The sequence below is a fragment of the Triturus cristatus genome, chromosome 6 (genome assembly GCF_964204655.1).
Source record: "Triturus cristatus chromosome 6, aTriCri1.1, whole genome shotgun sequence".
Taxonomy (NCBI): Eukaryota; Metazoa; Chordata; class Amphibia; order Caudata; family Salamandridae; genus Triturus; species Triturus cristatus.
Genome location: NC_140589.1, coordinates 788,461,560 through 788,482,885, shown reverse-complemented (window position 1 = coordinate 788,482,885; position 21,326 = coordinate 788,461,560). Strand labels below are relative to the sequence as shown.

Below are 21,326 nucleotides of genomic sequence, written 5' to 3'. Positions count from 1 at the left end.
ATCCTTTAATCTGGGAGACCCATATATTAACATGGTTATGGCACTATATTCAGACCCTACTGCCCGAATAGCAATCAATGGAATAGCAAACAATGGAACCCTCTCGGAGTCATTCCACCTAGAACAGGGCACCAGACAGGGCTGCCCTCTTTCCCCTGTTTTGTTTCTCCTGGCTGTGGAGCCACTAATTCAGGACATCAAACACAACAATGAAATAAGCGGAGTAACCTTTGGAAAAACTCATGTGAAATTAGCCGCACACGCGGATGATATTCTCATTGTTACAGAGAACCCGAGAGAATCCATCAAGGCCCTAATGTCCACCATAGAAATATATTCTAAACACTCTGGGTATAAATTAAACCGTGATAAGTCCGAGGTCAAGCCCCTGAACATTTTCTGCACACGAGAAATACTGGTTGACTCCGGCCTTACATGGCATCCGGGATACATCAAATACCTGGGGATTGAATTTGGCAGTACTATATTAGAGACGCTCCAACATAACGAAGCTAGCACCCTAGAAAAAATTAAAACTCTTCTTGATGCTTGGTCCCCAAGATTTATAACATGGTGGGGTAGGGTCGAAGCCATCAAGATGATGATCTCTCCCCTAGTGAACTATTTAATAACTATGCTCCCCCTCATCCTATCAGAGGACTTCCACCATAAACTGGACACCCCACTCTCAAAATTTCTATGGAAAGGGAAAAGAGAAAGAATTAGTATGAAAAAGCTCAGACTAATCAAATCCCTGGGAGGAGTCAATCTAGCTGACTTTAAACTATACCAGACGGCATTCTTAGCAAAACAAGGTTCATACTGGCTTGTTCCTCCAGAAGAAAATACCCCAGTATGGCTGGACATTGAAAAATCTCTCCTTAAGAATCTCGCCCCAGCGGCCCTTCTAACTGCAAACCTCACCAAAGTCACCTGTTCAAAGCCTATATTCAAAAACACTAAGTCGGCCCTGCTGAAGGTGGATAAACTATTAGACACTAGCATCAGACGGTCTAATCTTGAATCCCTCTGGGAAAATCGTAAAATTCTATATAAAGGAAGCACTCTACATAATGAAACCTGGGTTAACAGTGGTATCTATTTCCCCCAGCAACTTTTTAATGGAGCCTATCCACTAACTTTTAAGGAAGTACAGGATAAATGTAAACTAGATCCACTCGAATTTTACAACTTCCTAAAAATAAAATCTGCTTTAACTAAAGCGAAACTATCAAACTCACCTCCTTCGCTCTCGCAATATATATCAAAATTGCACAAGTTAGGCCATCAGGTCTCCTGGATTTAGAAGTTAATACACCCACAACAGTCTGCCCTCAATAAGAAGCTCACATCCTTCTGGGAGTCACACTCCTCTCTTCCGATTTCAGAGAAAGACTGGTCCAAAACTTGGAACTCAGTTATGAGAAATAAGATCAGCTCAGTACTCTCCCAGACGAAGTTCTAGTTATTACATAAGGCCTACTGGACACCAGCCCGACTACCCTCACATAAAATCCATGAAGACCCCACCTGCTGGAACCGCAATGATAAAATAGGTGACCTGGAACACTTATTAATTCTGTGCGAATGCGTGATACCCTTTTGGGATAAGGTTTTCGAGTTCATATCTAAACTCTTCTCATACACTCCTATTAGAGACCTATCGACACTAGCATTCGGTTTTCACCGAGCAGATTCACTGAATGAAAGGGATGGGGCACTTCTGGACCTACTCCTAATGGCAGCGGTTAAGATCATTCACAAGACTTGGAAAGACACGCGCAAAGCATCCTTTAAATGCTGGTTGAACTGGGTCTCCAACCTAAGGGGGGCTGACAACGTAGCTCTCCAGAACTCACCTTGGAAACCCCCTATCAGGCACATGTGGGACACTCTTGACCTCTATTTTAGCACACACAAACCGCCATGAACCACTGTAGTTCTGATTAACCAATCCTCCCCACGGAATACTCCCACTAGTGTTCGCTCCACCAAGTAAACGGCACTATTCTATAGATCATTAGATTCATACTGCTATCTGAGTTGGTCTGATCCCTGAGCTATGGTACCCCTTGCTGATTGCTTAATTACACTTTACGACATCGTTAATCTACTAAATGGCTTTAGTGAAACTAAGCCAAGCGCTACTTGTGTTTGAAAATGTGATACACTACCATACCCACCTGATTCCTCAATGCATTTGTTTATTTAGTCTCTTTTCTGTTTATCTTCATATGTCTACTCCTTCTGTCCTTTCATTTGTAGTATTGTATGTATTGCTTTATTTGTAAACAACCAATAAAAATCTTTTTGAAAAAAACCTTCCTTTTTTAATACATTTAAGTCAGCCGTAAAGTAGGCCCTAGACAGCCCCCCAACCTCCAGGATTTCGCAATTTGCATAATAATCGCAAAATCGGCACTTTTGTAAAAAAGCTGCGCATTTTAGAAAAGTGCCCACGAAATCAGGGCTTGGCAGAGGGAAGGCAGAAAGCTTCAGCAGTTCTGTCTCCTGCAAGAAGAGCAGAGCCACACATGCAGGGCAATTCCTGCATTGCGTTCTCAGTAACAACATGCAGGCAGCAAGGGGGGCATTTTTATTGTCACCTCCAGCTGTGTCAAAGATAAAGGTCAAGTTAAGGGGCCATCAGGCGGCTCCTTTTGATCAAGTATCCTGACTGGACATGGCCTGGAACCTCACTTAAATGCAAATACAATGGAGGGGAAAGAAAAGAACACAGCTTGTTATCTCTTCACAGGTACTTAAGAGAGGCATGCTTTTGACTTTGTTCAGTCCCTTTATGTAAGTAAGTGCATGCACTGTAGGAATGTCAGATGTGTTGGTCTGTCCAAGTGTTTACAAAAATAACAATTTAAATAGTACTATTTTATTTCTTTTGTAGCGCTACTTATCCCAATGCAGGGTGTCAGAGCGCTTTAAATAACATACACATTAGACATTGATAAATAAATCATGTAAATATGTAAATCAATGTACAAGATGTGTTACATGAGTCAGTGAGGGCTATAAGGTGTAAGAGTCACATGTCCTTCACAGCTCACTGTGCTATATTAAAAGGATTATAATTTATGAACTACAATTAACAAAAGGATCTCTGTGTTCAAAGCAGTAACATAATTACCCGGCTACATAAAATAGAAATCTCTCATTTGCATGTTACTTGATGTGCTTTGCAGGAGACACATTAACCTTCTATACTACTTTGATGCAAATCTGGGACTACACAAAACACAGATCTCTCCAGCAAATGCTTTAACATCCAGAGTTATCTCACCATTATTATTATTCCCTGAGATTTACTGGGCACCTCTGTAGCAGAAGCCTTAACCCCATAAAATATTTTAAATTGCAGACTTTGCAATCAATTAGGCAGAAGAGATTTACTGCCATGCTACTTGTTGCCAATTTCTTTGTGGCAAAGCTTTGAAAAAATGTTTTATTAGTGAGGCCCAGATTTTGCGTTGGGATTGCACCACTTTTTTGGAGCAAGCCCAAAGCAAAATCTAATTTGTTGAATCTCATAATGCGCTTAAATGTACTCATGATATATCTGATAAACCTATGTGTGAGGTCCTAATATCCGATGTAACTTCCAGAGAGATCACTTTCTGTGATCCCACGTGCAATGCCACTCATCGTGGCGTCATGTGTTGTGGTTACACGTGCCATGATGTCACTTGCAAACTACTTAAATTGGTTAGTCCCTCCACTTTTCTTTAGGACTTGTACCATGGAGTAGGGGGTGGTGTTAGGTGGAAGGTGGGGACGAGGTGGGGTCAGTCAGTATAATCACATGTGCAACTTGTTGTTTACTGTGCAGTTTTAAGTGCATGAGCAGCCGGGAGAGAATCAAACTACAGCAAACCATGGTTCAGGCTTGTAAGCAGGGTCGGTGGCGGGAGAGTGGAAGGGTTGATGCCTCTGGTCCGGGAAGGTGTGCCTGCACCCTGTTCTGGGGAGAAAGTAGACAGGAAGCGGGGAGCTGCGTTGGGCACCAACGCATCCCCTCTCTTCTTGTTTTGGGACCCAGCAGGGGTGCATTTAGGCTTGCAAGAGTGTCTTAGACTCTCGTGGCCATGCCAATTTAAAAGTAGAGAGTTATGATTGGCCCTGGGATCTTTATTTCCCTTGGGCCGTATTGCTTCTGTGCAGTCAGAGTTCCACAAGTTCTTTGATTGGCTGCCAGCAACATGTGAAAAATTTTGCTGCCAGCCATTACAGGAGTCAAGGACTTAGCATAGCAAACACATATTCTCAGACACTTTAAACATGCCTATTTGAAAGTGGAATACTCTGCTAAAACAGTTTCCATTGATTTAAGACTGAAAAGGAATGATTACAAGTAAAATAAAGTGCTGCAATAATGCTGCTAAATTAAAAATTTTGGGGCGCTAAATTTCAATTTTGTGCCGCAAATTTTGAAAATCTATGCTCTGGGGGGTCTGCCTAAGGGCAGTGTTTCTAAAAAGTTGGACATTCACTTGTAAGTTTTACAAGTCCAAGTAGTGAATAACTTTTAAATTAGTTTTTCACTACTGCAAGGCCTATCTTGCCCATTGGTTAACATTGGGTTTGCCATATTGCATCATATAAGTGTTATTCCCAATTGAGGCAAATTTGGAGTTTGGTGTCTCACAATTTAAAACCTCAACTTATAGTGCAGTCGGATTTTAAATTGTAAGTCTGAAAATGCCACGTTTAGAAAGTTATCAAAAATACATATGCCAGTACTGACGATACTTTCACAAGATCATTATTTACTTTTATGATCATGCAAGTGAATTACTGTGATCACCATTTATTTTCATCTTATTCGGGATAACACTTATTAATTTTCTGAAAATAATCGTAGACAATGGATGACGCATTGCCTTCATCGACCTGAACTCTACGATGAAATGGGACCTAACTGTGCGGCTCAGAGTCGATGCATCACCTACAATCCTTCAGATCTGCGCCACCGCATCGCCTCCTTCACTCCTCGCAGCTGTTCCTTGACGTCCACACTTTTCTATGTGAAGGTACTGTTTCAGCAGAGCCTGCGTGGCTTCTGTACCTGACCCGGGATCAATCACGTGCGGCTTGACTTTTCAGATTTGACCCGGTCCAACACGACCAGATAGCCCTGACTGGCGCTTTATGACTCTAAGCAATATATTTCAAGATATTCTTGAAAGATTCATAACCCCAATTCTATCAATTGGATGTGTGTCGTTTTGGTCTTGTTTTGTTCATTAAATTAAGCTTTATTTTATAACCTGGTGTTGTGTAGTTGTTTTCACTGTTCTGAAGTATTAAGTGTTGCACAAATACTTTACAAATTGCCTCTTAAGGTAAGCCTGACTGCCCTGTGTCAAGCTATTAGAGTTTGAGCACAGGTTAATTTAGGGTAGTTATCTGAACTACCCTGATTAGGATAGTGGTTCCTGCTTGGATAGTGTGCATAAATCTGCCAACCAGAAACCCAATATCTAACTGAGAGGAAGTGTGAAAACATAAATGAAGATCCTGAACAACAGCTGTGACACTGTGGTGAAACATCCACAAAGACAGACAAAAGGGAAGGTTCTTCATTGCTGCCCTACTTTCCAGGTGACATAGCAGGCAATAAGTAGTAAGATAAAATAAAGCAGTTAAGGAGGAGCACTGTACAAAAGCTCTCTTGCATGTTTTATTACACTTTAAAGTTGCTATTTCTGTAATACCAACCTATGTGACATATAATATACCTATGACAACAGACTTTCCTCTTGGTTCACTCATAGCATTGTTGGCAGGGTGGTGGAAGCAGGTGCATTAATGTTTTCAAGGTTAGATGCCTACTTCTGATAAATATCACTTGATGCAGAGATTCTCTCTAATGTACTAAAGTGAAACACTACATCATGTTAACCCCTTCCCCGCTCATGACGGAACCACTCCGTCATGAGCCACGGTTGAGCTGTGCTCATGACGGAGTGGTTCCGTCATGCTGCGGCCGTTGGCTGCTGCTCCGCCCACGCGGCGCTAATTCCCCGCCTGTGTGGGCGGTTAGCGCAGTGGGCGGAGACGTGACGGAGCCACTCCGTCATGAGCACAGCTCAACCGTGGCTCGTGATGGAGCGGTTCCGTCACGAGCACAGCGCCACCGCGCTGCCCCCAAACCCCCCCAGCGCCGCGGCGGAATTCCTGCCGCGGCGAAGGTGTTAAAGAAATACACTTTTAGAGTTTTGAAGTGCCTTTATCAAGTTTTTACTATAAACTAGCCAAAATATCATAAGAGCACGGCTCGTGTTATGGCTCTTAGAGCTGTGGGAGCACACTATCTCTTAGATAATTGTATAATAGAGATCAGCATCCACACAGTTAGGGTTGGAGATGGTGTTGCCCTCAAGAAAAGATGAGACAGTGTGTCCTGAAGGTAAGATTTCAAAACAGCATTTCAAGACACAGTCAATAAGTAAGGAGTGACTCAAAAAGGGAGTTCGAGATCAGCAAACTGAGGAAAAACATTAAGGTTTAATAAAATATTAAAGTGCAATACAAAAGGAAAAATATGTATCGATTCTCAATAAATCAGTCAAAGGACAAAGAAATCAGTTCCCATAAAATCTTCTAGCATTTGAAAATAGATAAAAGCAATAAGCAACATCTGAAGAATAGACTAAATCCAGATTGTGCAGCAAATCGAAAATAAATCAGGCAGCATCCCTGGAGGCTCAGAAAGGGCATCTGGCTCACCTCTAATTTTAGGGTCTTTTTTAGTTAATTTTACCATTGAGAGTAATTAAAAATAATCAGGAATAAACAGTTGGCATCAAATATGCAAATGTAGCCTTGCATTGAAAAGTCACAATTCAGCATTGTTAGCGCTGACATCCTTGGTGTGGTACCCTACCCCCTCCCCCCACTTATTTTCCTTCACTTCCTTACTCTTCTGCACTTGTTTTTAGTTATCATTAGGACTCTGTGCACTTTAACCCTGCCAACCAGTGCTAAAGTGCTTGAGTTCTGTCCCAAAAACATGGTCAAATCACACTTGCCCCTAATTGGCATTTTTAATTTACTCATACGTCTCTAGTAAATGTTACTTTGGGTACCCAGAGCCTGTATATTAAATGCTACTAGTGGGCAGCAGCCTTTATTGTACCACCAACTAAAGTAGCCTTTTAAAACATGTCTCAGGCCTGCCACTGAAGCCTGTAGTGCAGTTACAAACTCCCATTTCAACCTAGTAAAAGGAACATTTTGCCAGTTCTAAACCTTCCTTTTTAATACTTTTAAGTCAACCCTATGGTAGGCCCTAAAGATTCATGGGACAGAGTGCATGGTATCTAAAAAATAGAACATGTGTGTTTAAGTTCCACATGTCCTGACATTCAAAAACTCCTAAAGTCGCTTGTCACTCTTGAAAGGCCTATCTCTCCCATGGATTAACACTAGGTTGCCTTATTACACTTTTTATATGCTAACTTCAGATTGGGAGCAGATAGAGAAATTATGTCTACACTCAAATTAATTGTAATTTAAAATCCTCTTTAATGGTGAAGTTGGATTTAAGTTACAATTTTTAAAATGCCATTCCCATTCTAACTGTGCCTTCTTGCCAGTGTTCTGGGTCACATGGCTGTGAATTGCTCTGCTGTGGTGGGTTGTGTTTTGCTTCGAGCTAGTGAGACAAAGGATTCCTAGGTGTGAGCAGAGAGGGTCTTCCTGACATGGTGGCTGGGAAGGAATGTTACCCTACCTTGATTATATTTCAATGGGCCCTGCCTGCAGTACACATAAAGGAACCTGACACCACGCCCACTCTTGTCTTTGTCACCATAGACAGTTTGGAGCCAGGGGAAGAGGAAGAACTGACCAGAGCCAGTTTTGGGGCTAGGTCAGGGAATTCACCCACACAAAGGCTGGTGCCAGGTATAAAAATGGGGCCTTCAAAATCTATCATCAATTCACTCCTGGACCATTGAAAGATTCATAAGACGGAGTGCCCCCCTGCCAGAAGGGCTGCCCTGCTGCTGGTAGGCATGCTTTGCTGTCTGAATAAGGAAGATTGAACCTGCTTGCCTTAGTCCCAGGTCATCTGGTGTGACTACAAGGGTCAGTTGGCTGCCCTACTGTATGAGCTACAGGGACAGAACAAGCTTCCAGAGGCCTCCCTTCAACTGCTCAGCTCCCCAGCATCAACTGTACCTGGCTACGCTCTGCTGCTGCCCTCTGCTGGAGTAAGTCCTGATCCGCAGGAGGTGCCCCCAGGTCCTGGGCCCTTGGCTGGTATCAGTGAGAGAGCTCCTCATGAAGAGAAGGTGGAAAAACCGAATTTTTGGGGACCTCGCAACCACAAAGTGAGTTCTTCACACTGAGAATCGACCACCAGAGGAGATCGTTAACGCAAAGCTCCAGCAGGACCTATTCTTGCACCGACAGTGACTGTCCGTGATAAACCTGAGACCTACACTTTGTGCTGACAGAGACCGTCAGCAGTGTTCAACCAACACAAATTTTATTGTGGCACCACTTGCCCACATCGCACGACGACACGACCTCAACATCATCTCCTACGCCAACGACACCCAGCTGATCCTCTCCCTCACAAAGGACCCCCACACCGCCAAAACCAACCTCCACAAAGGAATGAAGGCCGTCGCCGACTGGATGAGGAACAGCTGACTAAAGCTGAACTCGGACAAGACGGAGGTCCTCATCCGCGGATCCACCCACTCGGCCTGGGATGACTCCTGGTGGCCTACTGCACTAGAAACACCCCCAACACCCACCGACCATGCACACAACCTAGGGGTCATCCTCGACTCTACCCTCTCCATGATGAAGCAGGTCAATGCCGTCTCCTCCTCCTGCTTCAACACACTCCGCATGCTTCGCAGGATCTTCAAGTGGATCCCCACCAAAACAAGAAGGACGGTCACCCAGGCCCTCGTCAGCAGTAGACTGGACTACGGAAACAGCTTCAACGCATCCAGAACGCCTCTGCACGCCTGATCCTCGACATCCCTCGCTGCAGCCACATCACACCCCACCTGAGAGACCTACACTGCCTCCCTGTCAACAAGAGGCTAACCTTCAAACTCCTCACCCACGCACACAAGGCACTCCACAACACCGGATCAAGATACCTTAACAGCCGACTCAGCCTCTACACCCCCACCTGCCAGCTCCGCTCCGCAGACCGCGCCCTCGCCACCCTCCCCCGCATCCGAAGAGTGACCGCTGGTGGCAGATCATTCTCCCACCTCTCCGCCAAGACATGGAACACCCTCCCCATCCGCCTGCGGCAGACCGAAGACCTTCTGACTTTCAGAAGACTTCTCAAGACCTGGCTCTTCGAACAGTAGCACCTTCCCCCCTCCCCCCCCTAGCGCCTTGAGACCCTCGCGGGTATGTAGTGCGCTTTACAAATGCCATGATTGATTGATTTATTGTGCCACCCTTAGAGGCTCTGCACCTTAACACACACACACACACACACACACACACACACACACACACACACACTGCCACTGCAGGCTGGGTGTTTTGGTGCAGAGAAAAGTGAAGAGTAGACATGGCACACATCCCTGTGTGCCATGCCTGCAATCCACTGCCTGAGGCCTAGGTAAGTCACCCCTCTAGCAGGGTTCCCTAGCCCTAAGGTGAGGGTAAAGAGGCATGATCCCTGTACCCGTACAGTGTCTAAGTCCATTCTTAGACATTGTAAGTGTAGTAGCCATAAGCAGTATGTCATCTGGGAGGTGGACATTACGAACTCCAGAGCTCCATAATGGTTTTACTAACAGCTGGGAAGTTTGGTAGTAAACTTCTCAGCACAATAAACCCACACCGATGCCAGTGTGGGATTTAATGTAAAATGCACTCATAGGGCATCTTAGAGATACTCCCTGAAAGTCGACGTGCCCTGGTGTGGTTCCTGAATGGCTGCCCACCAGGTTTCTGGACCCCTGTATAGAGGGCTTCCGCTCATCCTGGGCAGAGGTGTCATGTCTCCTCCCCCAGGATGGGCTGGGTTCACAGAAGGGGAAGCTTCAAAGACCTCCCGCCTTTGGAAGCTGTCCCTACCTTTTGCTGCCCCCAGCAATTGGCTCCCACCAGTTCTGGCCCCCACTTTGGGCTGGAGAATCGCCTGGAAAACCAAGCTAGGAAGAGAGGTGTGCCCACCTTGGCCAACCCCACCCCTCGGGGGTGGGGGACGAGGTGAAGCAAACATCTCAGTCCCCTCCATCTTGAAGATGGGAGGACTCAGCCAATTAGGGAGATGCTCATGCCCCTTCCTACTGGAGGGTGGCATAATAGAGGGTGTATCCACCCCAAGGAAGGGACCCGTTGGTCCCGACCTGCGCACCCCTTTAATGCCCCTAAATTTTGTATTTAGGGGCGACCCTGAACCTTGCCTCCTCAGATTCGAGGAAGGAAGAAGGATCAAAGAGCCATGCTGACCCAGGAAGGAGAAGAGAACACCAACTGCCTTGGCCCCAGCCCTACCGGCCAGTGCCTTCAACTACCTGCATACAGCAAGAACCCCAGCAAGTCCAGAAGCAAGCAACCCCCTGAGCCTGGAGGACCTGCCCTGCGACCTTCCTACAGACTCTGTTTCCTGTGAGCACCAGATTTCCTCAAACCAAGACTCACCTCCAGAATCCGGATTCAGGTGACTCTGCGATTCTGCACCACTCTGCACCCGATGCTCACCTCCCAAGTTTCAGTGGCCCAACACCCCAAGGAGGTCTCCCCAGCGATCCTGACCTGGGATCTAGATATCCCTGACCTCCCTCAAGCCTCAAGACGACGCAGGCAGCCTCAACCTGAAGGGTCCTCTCGACCGCGACCAGAGCTGTTAAAAAAACCTGACGCCAGGAGACACCCCTGCACCCAACACCCCACGGCCTTTGGTGGCCCAACCAACGGTGTCCAGGCATCTCCCAAGACCCCAACTTACCGCTCCAGCTGGTGGTTGCCTTCAGGAAGTCTCCCTGCCTGAGCCTGCAGCCATTTTGTGAAACCAAAGGTCTCCTTTGGAAAGCACAGGATCCCAGACATCCACTTTACATCCTTCACCCAGCCGCCCTAGTGCCGCTGGTGGTGCAGCTCTTGTGCTGGTCATTGTCCCCTGTAGTGCTGACCTTAACCATAGGAACTTTGCTCCAACACCCGAGTGGCCTGCTCGAAAGCAGTCCCTAACCAAAGGCCCCCTGAGCCCCTTGGCTAACATTGGGCCCCTGCACTTTGCACCCAGCCGCCCCAGTGCCACTGGTTGTGCAACTTGAGTGCCCATCTAGACCTTGGAGAACCTTGGCCCTTCCCCCAAAACTCACCCTCGTAAGTTGTGTACTTACCTGAGAACCCGCTAACACCTTTTACCCATAGGAACCCATGTAAAGAGATTTTGGGCTTAAACAATGTCTAAGTGTTGAATTGTGTTGTATGAAGAAAAGAGAATCCTTTTGAAAAGTATAAAAAGTCTTACTTATCTTGTATTTAGAGATACTAAGGCGTGGTATCTAGGCATACCCCCCAGTACTCAAAGTAATCTAAAAAGTAATCCAAGAGTATCGGAAAGTAATTATTGTGTAATATAACCTGTTTTGAAAGCATTTTCCAACCTGTAACCATTGTCATTACAAGCACAACTGCATTACCTTGAACAGTCTTGCATTTTGAAAGTATATGTTACTTACCTGTGCCAAGTCCTGCTTGGTTCTAAAATAAAACATAAGTATAACTTTTTTATACCTACCTAATTGTTCTGGATTCCATCTCTGAGTGTGTGTATCAGTCCTTGATTGAGTGAATACACTAAACGCTTAACACACCCTCTGGATAAGCCCAACTGCTCACGCACACTACTACAAAGAGAGCTGCTAGTACTTACCTAATTTAGCCTCTGCTATACCTCTGGGACTCGCTGGACTCTGTGCATGCTATACCTTACTTTGGTATAGTATATACAGAGCCAGCTTCCTACACATCTATACTACCTCATGAGCCAAACCAGTGTCTAGATAAAACACACATTTCTATAGCAAGGGCAATAACCACCAGAGTTATCATACAAGTATTATTATCCCTGGGGAAGTGAGAACCCACCTCCAATAATAATCACAATCCTCGTCAGGGTGAACCACAAAAGGCATTAAATAGTCCTGTCCTTAACCCTCTGGTAGCGTGGCACAAAGCAGTCAGGCTTAATTTAGAGGCAATTTGTGAAGGATTTATGCAGTACACAAATAAAGTGAAACCACAACACAAGAAAAATACCAAACCAATTTAGAAAAATAGAGTAAATTGTAATCCATAAAATGTCATAGAAAATAAAGAAAATAAAAACAAACAGTAGAACCAGGGATTTGGATTTTTTAAGTTTCAATTAATAATAGTGCCAAAAAGCTCAAGAAATTCCTGGTCACTCCCTAACCAATGGGGTAAAAGTTCTCAGGGGTGACCTAACTGCTTTTGCTGCACTTCCTATATGTTTTACTATAGGCTATCTGTAAGAAATGCCTATTTTTGTATGGTCACCTCAAGCTTTGTACTGATGCTGCTGGTTTTTTCGACTCTGAGAGTGCACTGAGGCCTGCTAATCAGACATGGGGACCTAGGGGGTGTAAGTGAGAGTGTCTGCCCAGGGCTGCAGCACTGATTGTGCAAGTCTGAATGTGGCCAGGTACAAAATGGCTCCCAACCTGCCACTGCAGTCTGTAAGGCTAATTTCTTTGTGGCAGTGTTTTTAAAAATTAAATGTTAAAGTTGGCTGTCAGACTCTGCTTTTGATGACTCTGCCCTTGTTACTCCACCCCCTTTCCGCTTCCGCACCTTGACCCCCAATTTATCGGTTCATGGAGCAAATCTTTTCCAGTTCCTGCACTTATGTACTGACCCTGTGCCCCACTGCCTGTGCTGCAATAGGGAGTCAGGGGGAAGGGGATGCAGAGGAAGTACTGTCTGTGATGTACACACTCCCTTACTCTACTTGAGTCCAGTCGTCCTGCTGCTTTGATGGTGCAGTGTGCCATATGGCAGTGGGCTATTGCATTTGTACAGACCACAAGTGAAGAGTGTACAGCACTGTACCAGGTCTAGTTTTTGTACACATTCTTCAGTGTTAGGGAGTATTGTAATTATATCCCCATAGTTACCGGAAAGTTGCAGTCCTGCATCTACAGCATCCCAGTGTTTGGTTTTCAAAATCTGGTTGCTCTGTCAATGCGTTCAATGCATTCAATGCGTCCAATCACTCAGCCATACAGTCAGTGATAGGCTGATGTTTACATTGAACCACTCAGCCATTCACAGATACAGGGGATGAGCCACTAAAGGCTTGAACCATCCTCAGACCAGAATCTTGGCTCTGGCTCAGCTTAAGTCTCTCTTCAACCCTCAAGCCCAAAAGCGGATGAGCTTTCAGGTGATTTTTGCCTGCCACCCACTTTCTGTCCTCATGTCAGAAGAATTAAAGACAAACATTTACCCTTGTTGTAAAACAAGAGGAAGAGATACCCCTCTAGTGGCCAAATTGCCTAATGTGAAACCATAAAAACTGTGGTAAATATCTGCATCCTTGCTTGACCAAATTTTGTGATCCTAGGTAAATATTTTATTTGACCAAACCTTCTTCTTTTCATTATTGCATAGGAAAGCATCTTGGACATGTGAATTCAGGACCTGTGCTGTACAAAATCCTGTTTTAACAGTCTATAATGTTGCTCCATGTATAATAAGAGCCTAGGCCACACACAGAGTGCACGTGAAAACTCCCTTGCCTCCTTGGTCACTAATGGACTTGTTGTCAGGGCAACAGAGACATGAAATTTGCTAAATTCATGTGATAATAAATGCCTATCAATGCACTCACATAATCTGATGTACTAAATGAAACACTTCCACATGTTGAAGAACTATGATTTTTTTAACTTTGAAAGGATTTTACATGACGTTTGCAGCATAACATTTTTAGGGATGGGCTCGTGCAGGGGCCGCTACAGTCAAGCCAGACTCTGGCTAGACTGTGGCTTGGCCCTCCTTGTTAATTTGTTGCTATCCTACCTCTATCCAGGGGATCGTGCACACAAACCCGCCAATCAATGAAAATAGACCTTTTGGCTTTGTGAATGATTGTTGTTTCATTCACTTAGACATGCCTTATGGCTAAATCTCTTGATTATGTTTGATTGGTGCGTGTCTTTCTGAAATTTAATTAATCCATGTGCTGGAGGCTGCCTGCCGTGAGTTCACTAGTCCTGGTGCTGTGGAGATGGCAGTCTGCGCTCCAAGTGCACAATAAACAGAACACAACAAATGACGTGTCGACTCACCTGCAGCTTAGAGGGGTCAACAACATTTAAGTGTATACAGTAACACATTCACAAGCATAGCTTTTTCATCCACAATACAATAAGTAACATAAAGACTTCAGTGCACGTGGCCAACTGATTTAGCAGGCGGCTTTTTAGGTTTTGTCTCCACAGCGCTTGCTTTGTGCTTGTGAAATCTATATGTATTTATTATAAACCTTGAAGGGGCTTACATCCCACCCTTTCTTTTCATTCTTTCGTGTGCTTGCCGCTTACTTTTCCTCCGTTTCTATTGTTTGTAGCATACTATTTCCTGTTGTTAGGTTTTGCATGCACAGCACTTGTGTTTTTCTTGTTCTTCTTGTGTTCATCTTATCGGTGTCCCATGGCATAGTACTCCCTATCATCTGCTTGAAGATTCATTGTTATTTTAATTATGAGCGAACATGTCATCTGCACTCCCGCCCTCCTCCCACTCCCTGCTCTGTGACATGGTCTTTTTTCCCAGAATGGTTCCTCTAATTGCGATCAGCAATTTTTTTCTGAAAGCCTCCGAGCCTCACCCTGTTCCTCCTCACCCTCATCCCACCAGTAGTGCCTGCTCAGAGCAAGATGAGACTATTAGGTATTCCTCTGCATCAGACTTCCATCCCTTGGCAACGTCATTCATCAGCCTGCTTCGTTTTTCACCGAAGAGGCACTAGGTCTCCTTGGACGGATATATACTGTATAGGATATAGACTGTATAGTACTTCAGGCCAGTGATCAGGTACATATTGTTATTTTAGAGGCGCTATCACATGCACTAACAGCAACCCTCATTCCCTCTCCCCCCTCCTCCTTCTCCAGCTCACTGAGCATACCCGCTGCCTCCTCTCCCTGTTCAATTAAGTAAGATAGCAGAAGAGCGACTGCTGCTCATTCTGGTTTGGGCATGAATTTATTACATTTCCCCATCCTGCCATTTAGCCACCCATTCATCCATCAGTTTGCCTATTTACATAATCACAGGCTATGGAATGCACATGCTCCCTTCGAATGATACCTACTTGTATTGTGACACTATGCTTTGAATTAGAGGCTCTTCTGAATGTAATACTTCATTAAAAGCATTGTCTTTATAATAAATCATTTATTCCTTTCACATGCATTGTGACGCAAAGTACTACAGTGTACCTGCCGGACAAAACCATTCCATGGTAGAGACTTGGGATTGCTGAGGGCTAGCATTCGTTGAATGCCCAGTATAGCGCCGTCATATTTTGTCTGCATGTAAGTGAAAGTGATGGAGTTTGTAGGCGTCAATAATATGACTTAATTTTTTTTTTTTGCAAGAGTTGCCAATCTGATGGTAATAAAACAGCATTATTGGTGTGCAAACATGTCAAGTAAAGGTTGCTTGAGAATCTGTGCAGGGGGCAGTCTTAGTTATCTAATCCTAGTTATACCCCCCTGCCATCATGGCTGGTCTGGCACAGACACTTCCACTGGGTTTTGAAAGACATTAGTAGTTCATGCAGAACCACCAACTTCCTAAGTCTCGGCAGCCAATCACATGGCCCGTTTAGTTTGTGGTTATATTTTTTTCTGTCGCTTGGAAGACATTTTCTTTCTTGTGCTGAGCAGTGGGGAGCATCAAATAGTGGTGCAGCTCTAAGTGTTGTTTCACATTTGCAGTATGTGCACATGAGGAGCTTAGTTTATGCTTAAGGTGGCATGTGCACTTGTAAATATTGATTTGTGTTGTTTCAAACAGTGCATGAGCAGATAAACATGGCTGTGTTTTAGACACAGAACTGTTAAACTGTTGCATCTCAGCTTTTGCTTGGCAATTACAATTTAAACATGTGTGTACAACGCCCGAATGCAGGCAGAATGTTTTGTTCCCCTAAAACACCGTCCTGTGCAGCCAGGTAAGCATTCAGTCAAGTGAAAAATAAGATATAACTCAGGAATGCTGGAAGATGATCTTTCTCATCTCACCCCAATTAAAGCACGTCCCTCATCGCCACAAATCAGTTGAAGATCTCAAACGATAATACTCTCCATGGATTGGGGTCCAAGGCAGGTGCAATTTGTGACCCCATTGGAAATTGCTGGCACTCCCAGGGATGGTGGCCTGATGGGGTCAGCAGACCACCATGTCTGTGACTGCTTTCCAAATAAAGAAGTTTTTTTTTTTTTTTTAAATGCACCCTGTTTTCCTTAAATGAAAAAGGGCGGCATTTAAAAAAGAAAAATGAAATGTTTCTGTTTCGTTTTTTAAGAGTAGGCAGTGAGCCCTGGGACCACTGCCTGCTTTAAAAAAATATTTTTGTGCAAGTCACAAAGGGGAAGGGGTCACCTGGGGGCCCCTCCCCATTTGCAAATGGCTTACCTCCTTTTTGTAATGGGTGGTAAGCTGTGGGTGTTTCGCGCAATTGCGGCTGCAAAACAGCCGTACATTGAAGTATGACTCGCTATTGGGAAGGGAAGCCCTTGGCACACCCCTTCCTAATAGCGAGTCGCAAACCATATTTTGTGAGTGGGTAATAAGTTACCAACTCACAAAATAGAGTTTGTACATAGGACAAACCTACGGTGTGGTCGCAAAAGGGCCCATTTCCTATTTGCGACAGCAAAAAAACAGTCATACATTTGGCCCCTGATTTCATAGAGGTTTGTCAATAGCTATGTGCTTTGGCTACAAACCAGGTGCACAGGCAACAGCTAGAAAAGTGATAAAAGGAAAGAAAGCCAAAGGAACTTCCTGGTCAGTGTGCTTCAAATGCATACGCTTGATTGAGGATTATAAAAAACCTAAAGCAAACTCATTTAACTTTAACCTATAGTGCATGTTTCTGTTTTAGTCTGAATGCACGAGATAAAGAATGTCTGTTTTACTTTACATTGTAGTGTATGACAGTGAGCAAATGCTGTCACTTAGGTCTAGCTGAAAACTGCAGCATGGCCTGCGGATTGTTTTAAACTTAGAACCCGAGAACATGCCATAGTCATTTTGTGATGTTGTAATCCTTGAGTCTGCTGTTGCATGCGCCACCTTATGAAGGTTAGTCCTGGCAAAATGAGGGTGCAGTTCCCTCAGCAAGAGATGTAACGATGGAGATTGGTATAGAGAGAGATCTGAGCTAAAGCAAGCACGGGGGAACCAATCAGGACCCTTTCAGGAAAGCCTTAGAAAACCTTCTGGAGGAAGAAATAAGCAGAATACCATTCCTGAAAAATGATCTAAAAAAAACTGAGATGGTAGGTGAGGAGCCCTGCAGGGTCAACTTTCCAAAAAGGAACTTAGATTATTTTAACTCATTTACCTTTAGAATTACATTATGAAGTTACTTACAGTCAAACACACATAGATACACTATTATAGTCGAATTGCATTCTGATAGGCTTGGAGTCGATATCTCGATATACACAAAAACAGTCATTAGAAAACATAAATCAAGCAGGATCTCGTAATCAATTAGGAGCGATGCCTATGTTCCTTTTGGGATCTTTAGGGACCCCACTAGGGTGTTGCATTACCGTTATCCATCCTGATAAACATTCACACAATAATTTACCTCACCACTTGCATAGTGAATGATATTGTTGTTGGAAAAACTTATCATCTTTCTCAATATTTCGTTTTTTAAGCAGGCTACCTCTGTTGCCCGCTCCAGCCCCGCCTACATCATGCCTACTCTGGTCAAGTGTGGGACACAAAGGTGGGCCCACAAAATAGCTTCTTATAATACCAACATCTATTAAATGAACATGTATGCATACAACTGCATGTATTCACTTGTTGATTATGAATTGGAGAGAGCTACTTACCTTTCTGACTTGGAGCTCCTTACACAGTGGACAGTTGGTCTTGATGTATCTGAAGCTTTGACTGTGCCCTCCTTAAATGTTGAATGTGATCCAGTTGAGAAAACACCATTTGAGAGTTGAGGTAATCTCTGCTGAAAATAAGAGAATGGCATGTCATAACACACTCATACATTCTATCAAGGCCCACGCACTGCAGCAGGCCTATCATTCAGTGTAAAGGAGATGGCTGGACACAAGAGAGTCATACATTGAGGTTTATCTCTGCAAACACTGCAATCCAACTAATGTTTGTACTCCTATCCACGCCTTGCAAAATATGCCCTTTGAAGAAGAGATTCTGCATTGCAAAGACACTACAACGGAGAGCTGGCACTTCACAGAAGAGGAATGACTGGCTAAAAGATTGCCTGTAGCCTACACGCAGTCAGCAATACGCGGTGTAACACAACAGCATCAGCATCCTGTTGACTATGGACGGGAATCAGGAGGCAGAGTAGTGCAGAGGTGGGACAGACTTGAGTGGGCACATTTTCCATGACCTGTGATGAGCCGAAGCAGAGCTGGGATATGAGGACCAGTGCTGGCTTTTGATGCTGTGTGGCTCTTTGATTGCATTCATTGGTAAGTAAGTGTGTTCATCTTAACGTTTTTCTTCCAGAACTTGAATGTTATCTACTAGAATCTTTGTTAGGTGAGTTGACTGCTCATTAGTCTATGTTTCTTGTAGATACAAAAAAATATTTTTTTCTGATGCAAACTATTTTCGGATTGAGCGTAGCGTTCAATTGAGTCTGTCCAGAGAGGATGAATATTTTTTGGCATAATTTCACAGTGTAATGTGGCAAAGTTCGAATTTTCATCATGCTACTGCTTTGTGAGCCACCATTTTTTAATTTAGCTTTATCAATTTCCAAGTAAGTCAATGTTGCAGTGTCAAATTGTTTGGCATGTTGAACTCTCTGTTTTATCTCTTTCCTGGTTAAAAATGTTTTACTACAGGGGTTTGTTGTGTTTTTTTCACACACTTCTGTTAAACTGATGTTTTCTTCTGACTACAGACCCTAAGACAAGCGGGGTCTGCTGTAATAATCTGATTCATGAAATGAAATTTGATGTGTACTAGACGTACTGATTATAACAAGAGGTGCTTAGTTGTATGTAGTATTGCCTACAATATAAAAACAAAATTGGGTCGTTTCGGCGCTTGTTGTTAATTAAATGCTATAGGTGCTTGTTCTCATTATCTAATTATTATTAGACTTTTTATTTATAAGTAGCTGTCACTTTGATATTTTGACTGACACAACTCTGTTGAGTATGGGTTTAGTAAAAGATGTGTACCATATATATATATATATATATATATATATATATATATATATATATATATATATATATATATATACACACAGAGAAGGTTGCCCTTTTCAGAACGCCAACACCATCGGTAAGCAACTCCTTGCATTTATTTCAGGCTGCAGTTGTGTAATGCCTCCCCCAAAGCGCCAAATGCATTTCGGGCTCCATGCCCTTGTTCACTGGCTACTTACAACAGTCCCGATAGCCATGTGGACTTAAATACCATATGCCCCGCCCCCTTGGGACTTCGTGCTCAATGCTTGTCTTTCTGGGTATGGTAGTCCTTTAACTAATTCAAGGTGAATGCCAGTGGGAAGGTGAAATTAAAACTGTAGTCCCCATGTGGGTCGTGGGGGAGAGACACACACGTTGCTGTCCATGATGCGCCATGAAATAGTGGATTTACCGACTTCTTCTGACACCAGGAACTCCAAGTGCCGCTAGTCCGCTGTATAGGCGGCGGGGCGTTCCTGCGACGAGGCGCGCCGCAAATTCAATACACACAGAGAAGGTTGCCCTTTTCAGAACGCCAACACCATCGGTAAGTAACTCCTTGCATTTATTTCAGGCTGCAGTTGTGTAATGCCTCCCCCAAAGCGCCAAATGCATTTCGGGCTCCATGCCCTTGTTCACTGGCTAATTACAACAGTCCCGATAGCCATGTGGACTTAAATACCATATGCCCCGCCCCCTTGGGACTTCGTGCTCAATGCTTGTCTTTCTGGGTATGGTAGTCCTTTAACTGATTCAAGGTGAATGCCAGCGGGAAGGTGAAATTAAAATTGTAGTCCCCATGTGGGTCGTGGGGGAGAGACACACACGTTGCTGTCCATGATGCGCCATGAAATAGTGGATTTACCGACTTCTGCTGACACCAGGAACTCCAAGTGCCGCTAGTCCGCTGTATAGGCGGCGGGGCGTTCCTGCGACGAGGCGCGCCGCAAATTCAATACACACAGAGAAGGTTGCCCTTTTCAGAACGCCAACACCATCGGTAAGTAACTCCTTGCATTTATTTCAGGCTGCAGTTGTGTAATGCCTCCCCCAAAGCGCCAAATGCATTTCGGGCTCCATGCCCTTGTTCACTGGCTAATTACAACAGTCCCGATAGCCATGTGGACTTAAATACCATATGCCCCGCCCCCTTGGGACTTCGTGCTCAATGCTTGTCTTTCTGGGTATGGTAGTCCTTTAACTGATTCAAGGTGAATGCCAGCGGGAAGGTGAAATTAAAACTGTAATACCTAGAGCATTTCCTTTAGAAATTACATATATGAGAGGGTCTTATTGGCATCAAACTTATGGTTAGTGCTCTAAAAGACTAAAATAAGGACATATTTTCTGAGTTTTCAAATAGCGACAAAGCACTTTTAAATTATTTGTTATCTTTATGTTTTTTTATCCAGTTGACCACTTGATTAAATGTTGCACTTAGGGGAGAGGATGTGGTGTTACTTCCAGAACTGCAGACTTTGCAACTGGGGACCCAGGTTGAAGTTTCTGCTTCAGCTCGACATTCTGTGATTCTGGTCAAATCACTTAGTCTCCCCATGTCTACAACCAAAATGAATTTGTTCTTGTGTGATGTAACCAATGCTCAAGTAAAGCACTCCAATACCTGACAAGTCTGCACTATATAACACTGCAAAAACACAAAATAATAAGTGTTTTGCACACTTCTGTCATTGGGCTATATTTGGGCTACATCTGGGTGATTTTGGGCTACATTTGGGCTCTTTTGTCTCCGGTGGCCATCTTGGGAGATTTATTTGTTATGAAGTTTCCTAATTTCCTCATGTACTGCAGTCTCCTCAGTAGGAAATGCTTTCAGTTTTTTACTTTGAT

The 21,326-nt window shown here is 44.1% G+C and overlaps 1 protein-coding gene across 2 annotated transcripts in view; it reads right to left on the bottom strand.

Annotated features, from left to right (window-relative positions):
* Window positions 1–21,326, bottom strand: part of CCR6 (C-C motif chemokine receptor 6) — a 150,136-nt gene that overhangs the window by 9,664 nt on the left and 119,146 nt on the right. Inside the window, exon 2 of one of the 2 annotated variants that reach the window (XM_085611367.1) lies at window positions 18,123–18,253. The gene's annotated coding sequence lies outside the window, so the exon portion shown is untranslated. The remainder of the gene's footprint in view (window positions 1–18,122; window positions 18,254–21,326) is intronic. The other variant, XM_085611366.1, reaches the window with a different exon arrangement.